General features: G+C 39.7%; 1 pseudogene; it reads left to right on the forward strand.

Moving 5' to 3' along the window:
• The first annotated feature begins 9,121 nt into the window (after positions 1–9,121).
• On the forward strand, positions 9,122–9,307 carry LOC120781898 (annotated as a pseudogene).
• The last annotated feature ends 369 nt before the right edge of the window (positions 9,308–9,676 follow it).

Below are 9,676 nucleotides of genomic sequence, written 5' to 3' on the forward strand. Positions count from 1 at the left end.
GACATTGTAACAAGTGTAACACAAAATCATATGTTTGACAATCGATAAATCGATAGAATAAATTTAGTGTTTCAGTGTTGGAAAATTTGATTAAAGCAGAAAAAAATTTGTACATAACGATTCAATTTTGTTGAAATTTTTTTGCATAAATGCCCGTAGGAGTGGGTCTACCGACGACTGGGCGTTTTATAAATCCGGACTTGCAATTTACAAGTCCGAGTTAAAAAGAGCAAAAAGGACTATATGGAAATATTTTGGGAAAAAGTGAAGGGCTGCCATGAGTCCTCCCTGGGTTATCTTAAAGACGCAAATGAAAAGTAGGTTAGTTCCCGAGCAATACGTTTTCTAAAGGGAGTGCTCTTGGAGCGCTGCAAGAAGATTGCGCGGCCTTTGTCAACCTTCTGGATGAACGGCACTTGACTTGAACTTCATTCAAACTACGTTACAGCCAAAGACTTCAGGCCAATCAGCCTCTCTTCTTTTTCACTAAAAACTCTGTAGAGAATGGTTGACTGGTTCATAAGGGAGCACATTCCGAGGACAATTTATCAGTAGCGCAACATGTTTATTGTAAAGGCAAGTTAGTGGATACTGCTCTGCATACTATCGTGTCGAGTATCAAGGAAATGTACGAGCTCGACGAAATGTGAGCAGGGGAACCCCACAAGGTGGAGGTGGTTGAGGCGTCCACCGTCGGGAGCACTCTATCGGCTCCAGCTTCAGGCTTCTTGACTATTGCAGTATCTCTCAGACGGAAGTTGCAGCCATTAAGGTAGTAGTATATTTACTGCTCCGGAGTGCAGCCTCCTTCAGAGAAGTCACCATTCATGTGCATTTCGAATAAGTTCTATAAATTAATGAAGTTTTTAATTTTCAATTATAATCGTAATCGAAGACTCTTTTAAGGCAATAAGTGTTATTTAAATCAAATAAAAGTACTAAATTATGCGAACTCGTATTTCATCATTATTAGTATCGCTTATAATTTATATACATATATTGTTTTTTTTATATATTTTTGTCCAATTTATAGGTATTCTTCTTCTTTATAGCAGTTATAGCCAAGTTAACAACCGCACGCCAATCGTGTCTTCTTTTAGCAGTTTGGCGCCAATTCGAGATATTAAGTGCAGCCAGGTCATTCTCCACCTGATCTCTCCAACGTAGTGGAGGTCTCCCGCTTCCTTAGCTTCCCCCGGCGGATACTGCGTCGAATACTTTCCTCTTAATTCGCTGAACTATTTCAATGTCGTCGTTTAACACGTACAGCTCATTGTTTCATCGAATGCAACCTTCGACGTTGCGCAAGCGCAAAGGACTATAAATCTTACTCAGAAATTTTCTCTCGAAAACTATTAACGTCAACTCATCAGATACTGTCATTGTCCATGCCTCTGCACCATACAGCAGGATGGGAATAACGATTAACTTATGGAGTTTAGTCTTTGTTCCTCTTCACCTTTCAATTACCTACTCAGTCCGAAGTTTTCTGCTTTGAATTTCGAGGCTGACATTGTCGTTGCTATAATACTGGTTCCAAGTAGACGAAGTTATTTACGGCTTCGAAGTTATGACTCTCATCAGTGACATGGGAGCCAAGTCACGAGTGCGACGACTGTTTGTTTGATGGCGATAGATATTTCATCTTGCCCTAGTTCACTAACAGACCCATTTGCTTTATTTCCCTACACATTCTCGGGAAAACAAAACTAAGGCCGCTAATGTTCAGGCCAATTAAATCAATATCACTCTTATAGAAGATTGTACTTACTCGATTAAGTTCTGCAGCTAGTAGATTGAAGAAGTCGCACTTCAGGGAGTCACCTTATCTGAAACCTCGTTTAGTATCGAAGGGCTTGGAGAGATCCTTCCCGATCCTGATGGAGCTTTTGATATTGTTTAACGTCAGTTCACACGGCCGTATTAGTTTTACGGCGATACCAAATTCAGGCATAGCGGTATAAAGGCAGCTCCTTTTCGCCCGGTCTAAAACAGCTTTGAAATCGAGGAAGAGGTGGTGTCTATCGATCCTCTTTCGGGTCTCCACGGGTCTTTTCCAAGATTTGGCGCATGGTGAATATCTCATCACTTGTTGATTTTCCAGACCTAAATCTACACTGATAAATTTGTTGACGGATACACAATACGCTCCATAGAACCTTATATGTGATGTTGAGGAGGTTTATCCCACGGAAGATCGTTTCCATCGTCGTCGAATGGGGAATCGGTTTCTACATCTCCTAGTGAAATGCTTTCACTGTCCTTCAACCCACCATACGTTTAGTACGCTCTGGAATTTTCTGTTAGTCGCCGGGATTTTCTTAGAATTTTCGAAAATTACCCCTGTACAGCCTGTTAAACTCTTTGTACTCACGCATTTCGGTCTCTCCTTTTTGCTTCAACTCGGTATTTATCCCATCCCGCAAATGTTGTGGTCGCGTTTAACGTGGCGACGTAGACAGTTTGTTTCCTCTCCACTGTGAGACGACTCTCTTCATCGTACAATCTTTTTTTTCCAGAACCCAATGGTCTCGTTTGCAGCACTTGTTCCGCCCATCGCACTTCTTGGACGGCGGTGAAGTCAGCATTCACTCTAACGAGGACATCAACCAACTGGTGAGTGGTACCTTCCCAATTAAGCGATCGGAAAGTCTAGGATAGGAATCATTTCTGGCCACTCCCAAGTGATTGGCAGCCGGAAAACTTTCCTCACTTGCGTGAACTTCTTCACACGGCTCCATCCTCCATTATGTGTATTGTAGTTATGTTCAGTTGAGAGCACGTGACATCCGACAAATATCACGTAATTTTGTATCCGTATGTATTCAAATGGGTACATTAATAAATATCTGAATACAAGAAATATAGGTACTTATGTACGAGGTGTTTTCAAAAAGTATCGCGACAGTTTGCTGACAGTTTTCTTCGATTGCAGGGACGTGGTGCATCATGAGTTCTTGCCACAGGGAAGAACGGTCAAAAAGGAATATTACCTGCAAGTTATGCGCAATTTGCGCGAAGCCATCCGCCAGAAACGCAGGGATTTGTGGAAGAACAAAAATTGGCTTTTGCACCACTATAACGCCCCTGCTCACACATCGTTGCTTGTGCGCGACTTTTCGGCCAAAAAAAAAAACACACTATTGATGCCGCAGCCACCGTATTCCCCAGATCTGGCCCCTGTAACTTTTTCTTGTTACCTAAACTGAAGAGGCCCATGAAAGGACGACGTTACGCTTTCTCTTGACGAGATAAAGACGGATTACTTTGAAGGGGACAAAATAGATATTCATGAATAAATAAATAATTTTTGAAAAAACACAAAATTCGCGATACTTTTTGAACACACCTCGTATATATTTTGTACAAATATGATTTTTTTACATGTGGGTATATATGTAATGTATAAAGTTTGGTATGTGTATGTATGCGTTGTTACTCTTATGCTTTATTTTCGTTTTTTGTTTGCCTGTGGTTACTTATTTATTGCAATCCTGCTTGCTGCTTCATTTGTCTATTTCATTTTGATCCATGAAGATGAATTCGTCCGAAGGAATTTCTTCTCTTAAATATGGTAAAGTCAGGGAGCATGTGTGCGTTTTGAAAATTTTTAAATAAAAATAGTCGCAAAAGTAGCTAAACGCATTTTCTTTCAAAAAAATAATTTCCAAAGTACTATTTAATGTAATTGATGTAATGAGGGAGTGTTCAGGCCGTCGTAAGCCTTGAAAATCCTGCCAAGAAAAGTCATTCAAAAGTGAATCATTGCACACATTAAGTAGAACTATTACTGTGTTCCGAAATTACTGTAGCATCAGATTCTGAAGGCAGCTCACAGTTTCCTTTTTTTACGATATTTATGTAACGTAAGCACCACGTTACTCCAGTACTTTCTCTGCTCCAAAATCGCACAAAAAAATTTTCGAAACTGTCCTGACATAGTCGTCTCGTCTTCAGGTACGGTGAACCTGAGTGTGACAAAAATTGGCCATTATTGGTTGTGTTGTTTTCTAAATCTTTTACGACTGGAATAGTTTTTAATATTTTTTCGTAATGGGTACAACAGCCTCAACGAAACTGCTATTCAAAATATAAATAATTTATTAAAAAACGAAACAAATTCCACGGTAATAATAAAACTACTACTATATGAGCTTAAGGCTCCCGAGCTATATAGGGACTACATACCAGAAGTGACCGTATTACTCAATACTTTAACCCTTATTTTTATACTCTCCCAACAAAGTTGCTAAGGAGAGTATTATAGTTTTGTTCACATAACGGTTGTTTGTAAGTCCTAAAACTAAAAGAGTCAGATATAGGGTTATATATACCAAAGTGATCAGGGTGACGGGCAGAGCTGAAATCCGGATGTCTGTCTGTCCGTCCGTCCGTCTGTCCGTCCGTCCGTGCAAGCTGTAACTTGAGTAAAAATTGATATATCATGATGACTTGGTACACGTATTTCTTGGCTCCATAAGAAGGTTAAGTTCGAAGATGGGCAAAATCGGCCCACTGCCACGCCCACAAAATGGCGAAAACCGAAAACCTATAAAGTGTCATAACTAAGCCATAAATAAAGGTATTAAAGTGAAATTTGGCACAAAGGATCGCATTAGGGAGGGGCATATTTGGACGTAATTCTTTTGGAAAAGTGGGTGTGGCCCCGCCCCCTACTAAGTTTTTTGTACATATCTCGGAAAATACTATATCTATGTCAACCAACTCTATAGAGTCGTTTCCTTCAGGCATTTCCATATACAGTTCAAAAATGGAAGAAATCGGATAATAACCACGCCCACCTCCCATACAAAGGTTATGATGAAAATCACTAAAAGTGCGTTAACCGAATAACACAAAACGTCAGAAACACTAAATTTACGGAAGAAATGGCAGAAGGAAGCTGCACCCAGCCTTATTTTAAAAATTGAAAATGGGCGTGGCGTCGCCCACTTATGGACCAAAAACCATATCACAGGTACTACTAATCTAATTAATTTTACAGCAAAATAAAAAAATATATAAATGACGGATAATGAAATCTCGATTATCACTTTATCATGCGAGAGTATAAAATGTTCGGTGACACCCGAACTTAGCCCTTCCTTACTTGTTTGGAAGGTATTTGGATAAATATGAGCATCAGTTAAGTTATGCGCACACCGATAACTCGACTTAGAGTCGGTTTCATGAAAGTGAACAATATCCGATCAACTTAAGAAAACCGTATTTTTTTTTAATTTTGTAAACAGATTCGACTACTTTTTATCAAATGGGAGCTATCGTAATAAAAAATATATTTCCTTGCCATTAACATTAAAAAAGGCCGTGATGCTGAAACACCTAATAAATTAGGGAAATTAAGTTAAATTAGTTAAAATTGACGTATTAGACCTACATTTTGCAGTTGGGTAATGGCTTCAACAATGTATTTCTTGAGGACATCCCCTTTGCAAGAACCTTTAATAAAAAAAAATTAGCTAATGGTTGGGACCAAGGCTCTCCATCTATACCTTGCATCATTATAGTCATTGCAGTTGTCGCTAATCTTAAAGTGCGATTTTCATCGCCATAATCCTCACCACCTGTCACCCTATCGAATTTCATATCATACTGAAAATTACATTTCATCACATGAAATCTACACAAACTTTTGTTCGAAAGAGAATCCCCTACTCCTAATCTCTAACGATTTTATGCTGCTTTGAGTAGAAGCGAAACGGGGTCAGTCTGTTCCAAAGTACTTTCGGATGGAAAATCGAATTCGTGCTTTGAGTGCCGATAAGCAAATGGCGACAAAAAAATACACCCAAAGCTATCGTTTAAAAAAAATGGCATATTCCCGACCGGGGCGATTACTACTTATAAGACTACTCGTAATACAAGAAGCTAACTGAGGAGAAACTGTACTCCAAACTAATGAAAGAGGACTGTTCCCTAAATGAGCTATTCCTTAACTGTTCCCTAAATCTTTTGAATTCTGTAGCCATTTGAGCTCACTGGACATTTAACCTTCTATTCTCCTGCTCTTTTTCATCCAGCTTTATTCTCAAATCCCTATTCTCTTCTCTCAATTTCCTTTTCCTCTCTGTACCTGCTGTCAGACCTCTACCTGTTTGCGCGACAAAATTAAGGGTTACATCCTCCTCAAAAACTGGAAGAGGACCTAAAATTCAAACATTATTTTCCCTTTCAATAACACAGTACAACAGCGAAAAAACATCAAGCTAAGGAAAACATTTAAAAGGTCAGATAATAATCCCAAAAATGTTCCACAGTGTAATTGGAAACAGCTGCCCCAATGCACTGTAAGCATTTGAGACAGCTTCTTTAACTTGGGTAGCAAAATCTTCAAAACAAAATAAACTTGTTTATTAATTATCATTAGTATTATCAAAACGTATGTATCTATAATTCTTTTACACTTTTGCTGTTTCTTAAAAAAAATTGTAACACCGGATTCTTTAAGTACTTTCCACTTTCTGCACAACTTATAGTCTATTTAAATTACTTACCGTTCGAGATCCATTCCATCGTTTGGAAATTTAAAAATCGTATTTCCCTCGATGCAGCGCACAATGCATTTCTTCCACATTGTCCAATTAAAATGTGTTTTATATATAAATATGTATGCAAATTACTTTTAAGCTATCAAATGACTGGTATTACTTTATGGAAGTGAAAGACATTTTCTTCTTCTTTACTGGCGTAGAAACTGCTTACGTGGCTATAGCCAAGTTAACAACAGCGCGTCGGTCGTTTCTTCGTTTTGCAAGGTGGCGCCAATTGGAGATTTCAAGCAAAGCCAGGTCCTTCTCCACCCGGTCCTTCCAACGGAGTAGAGGTTTTCCTCTTGTTCTGCTTCCCCCGGCGGGTTCTGCGGCGATTACTTTCAGAGCTGGAGTGTTTTCGTCCATTCGGCCAACATGACTTAGCCAGCGTAGCCGCTATGTCAATGTCGTCATATATCTCATACAGTTCCTCGTTCCATCCAATGCTATATTCGCCGTAGCCAATGCGCAAAGGACCAGAAATCCATATTTCGTTTGCCATGGTCGTCACCAAAGAGGGGTCTCTCATCTGAGGCTGTTTTTGACACTGTAGGGAATATTCGCCTTCTTACCTTACCTCGCCTTCAAACGGATGTTCTTAGGCTATCCAGAGGATACTTGGTCAGAGATCGAAAGTCGTGGGCTGCTTGAGCCATTCACTTCCAAGTGAATGGCGATCAAAGAACTTTTCTCCCTTGCTCACTTGCTTCTTACATAACTCCATCCTTTGACAAGACATTTTACGTCTCCTCTATAGCTCGAACGGATCGACGCCTATTCTGCTGAAACTGTCTGAATTTCGTCATGATGGAAGTTTCCGCTTCGCGAACAGCCTTTCTACTTATCAAAGGACTGACACATAAGTGCAGTCAAATTTTCCACCGTCAAACTACCACCTAGTGCAGTTTCCAACTTTTCCCTTATGTTTGTAACCGAGGACAATGGAAAAACACATGATCACAGTCTTCTATGGACTCCGCACACATCGAAAATACGGACTGACGTCATTTTGAAATTTGTATAGGTAGCCTCTGAAGCACTCATGCCTCTTTAGTATTTGGTTCAGGTGGTAATCCAGATCCCCATGTTGCCTAGTTATCCATGTATGTTCATGTTGGTTCAGATTTCTTTCTCTGCTCTCTATTTTTGATAGCTGATAGCTCATATAATCTCGTGAATTCGTCTCACTGAATATCTATGGGCGGCATACTATCTACATAGTACTTCACCTGCTTTGCTGGATATAGTTCGGAAAGGACTTGGTACTTTTATTGCTGTGAGCCTATGCACCGCATTTATTGATCTGGCATATACTTTTATGTCTGCTCAAGACTGGAGCAGCATATAGTATTACTGAGCTCATCGCTATTGCGCTATGTGTGTCTACTTAGTGCGTCATTTGCAAACATCAGATCTATTATAGAGGCTTTAATTCCTTTTTGGTAGGTATTTTTCGTCCCGCTATTAATAATTGTGTAGTTACAATTCTAGAACTAGGCGCCCCCGATGGTTTGACCTTCTGCTACCGCAGGATATAGCCCTTGCGTTAAAATCGCCTACCATTGTTATCGGCGATTTACATCTGCTTTCTAAAGATAATTCAAGGAGGAAGTCTTCAAATTCTCTAATGGACGCGCTGGGACGACAGTCAATGTTGCTTTCTGTTACGGTTTGTTGCAGCAGAGCTTGTTTTGCGGCGTAGTCGTTTAAATTCAGCTGCAATATTCTCATTTTTATATTGTTTTTAGATGAGTTAGCTCTCCCCTCGACAACGACAACACATCACACCAACGCGATCCACATATGAAGACACCACACATGCAGACGTTCCACATGAAAGCACGACACACTAATACACACGAATATATACAACACATGCGGACATCACAGCACATTTCTACACTATTATCAAAACCGACCGCTCCAGGAGAAGAGGCCGTTTTTCTTTCCTCGATCTCGCACCGAGCGCACATCGGTCGCAGCATCACATTTTTAATATTGAGTAATAACGTTTTTCAAGTTATACTTCTTATACGAGTTCGGAAAAGGTTGCGATAGATTCAGGTTGCGCAACCTTGCTCAATATGAATCTACGCAACCTTGTCTGCGAAGATGTTCGGGCAGCAAGCGAAGCGGTGACAATCGGTGATCGTTTGTTCGTTTCTTTCGGCACAGCTCGGCTTTTCAATATTGCCATGCTTATGGTGTTGTTGTTTTTGTAGAACAATGTTTCAATTTTTGGTTGGTGACATATTCAATTAAAAATAAATTCTGTTGGGATTCGAACCTACGTGCTCGTCGTAACTTTTCAAGCGCTTACCACCAATACCACCATTGACACTTGTATTGCGTTGTCCTAATTATGGTTTGGTTATGCATGAAAGAAATATACAATGGATCGCCGATTGTTACCTCTTTCCTTGCTGCTGCTGCGCATATGTATGTTTGTATGCTTGTGCATTATTGAAGTTATGCTTTTTTTTCCTTTCGTTTGTCTTTCATTTCTGCGAATTCTCAACTATTTTGCGTATATTTTGGTTGAAAGACTCTGCGTTGGCCGTTGAAAAATTAAGGCTATACTTTACAGGATCATTTCTGTAGTTAGTCTTCATTTACATTTTTTGGAAATCGACCCGCAATGACGAAGTATATATAGGTTTAAGAAGTTCATTTCTAATTTTGTCTTGTGGCATATTAGAAATGATGTTTCTTCGAAAATCGTTCGCTTACAACGGATAAAACGACTTCTGAGTGGTGATTTTAATGAATAAATTCCTTTTGGTTGGAATTCTCTGCGTTGGCCGTTGAAAAGTTAAGACTATACTTCTCAGGATCATTCATTCCTTTCATTTCTTTAAAGAAATTAATGACATTTAGAAATATGCATATTTGCATTATTTCGTTGTCATTTCCAATAGAATTTCTATGGCATAAGTAAAGTAATGGCCGCTGATTGTCACCCTTGCCGCTGTAGCAGCTTCGCCTACAAACATGCGTAAATATGTATGTATGTATACGTATGATCGTGAATACATATCGACGCAGATTTTTGCGAGAAGCACCAGAAAGTTGTGCAATTTATGCAGTGGCGTAGCTAGGGGAGGGCGGCAGGGGCGGTCTACGCC

The sequence above is a fragment of the Bactrocera tryoni genome, unplaced genomic scaffold (genome assembly GCF_016617805.1).
Source record: "Bactrocera tryoni isolate S06 unplaced genomic scaffold, CSIRO_BtryS06_freeze2 scaffold_7, whole genome shotgun sequence".
NCBI classification, from domain to species: domain Eukaryota; kingdom Metazoa; phylum Arthropoda; class Insecta; order Diptera; family Tephritidae; genus Bactrocera; species Bactrocera tryoni.